Below are 413 nucleotides of genomic sequence, written 5' to 3'. Positions count from 1 at the left end.
TCTATATATATATATATATAATATATATATATATATATATATCATATTATCTTTATTACGTATTGTTTCACAGCCATGTAGGCCTTCACAATGGGAATATGTTTTGAGAAATCCATCATTAGGTGACTTGGTCATTGGCACTCGTCATCGAGTATGCTTACATGAACCCAAATGGCATAGCCTAGGCTTTAGGGTAGAGCCTGGTGCTCCTAGACCACAAACCTGCACAGCACATGACTCTTCTGATTACTATAGGCAGTTGTAACACAGTGGTAAATATTTGTGTATCTAAACATATCTAAATGCTAAAAAAGTACTGTAAAAATATGGTATTAGAATCTTTTTTTTTTTTTCTTTCGAGTTGGAGTCTCACTCTGTCGCCCAGACTGGAGTGCAGTGGCCGCTCCCAGCCA

At 36.8% G+C, this 413-nt stretch overlaps 1 protein-coding gene across 2 annotated transcripts in view; it reads left to right on the top strand.

The window, feature by feature from the left end:
* RECQL5 (RecQ like helicase 5) overlaps positions 1-413 on the top strand; it is a 46,194-nt gene that overhangs the window by 40,399 nt on the left and 5,382 nt on the right. The gene's annotated exons all lie outside the window — the stretch shown is intronic.

Source organism: Carlito syrichta, unplaced genomic scaffold (assembly GCF_000164805.1).
Source record: "Carlito syrichta isolate Samal-C Ts95f unplaced genomic scaffold, Tarsius_syrichta-2.0.1 Scaffold170021, whole genome shotgun sequence".
Taxonomy (NCBI): domain Eukaryota; kingdom Metazoa; phylum Chordata; class Mammalia; order Primates; family Tarsiidae; genus Carlito; species Carlito syrichta.
The sequence above is the reverse complement of the archived record's forward strand: the minus strand, read 5'-3'. Positions and strand labels throughout refer to the sequence as shown.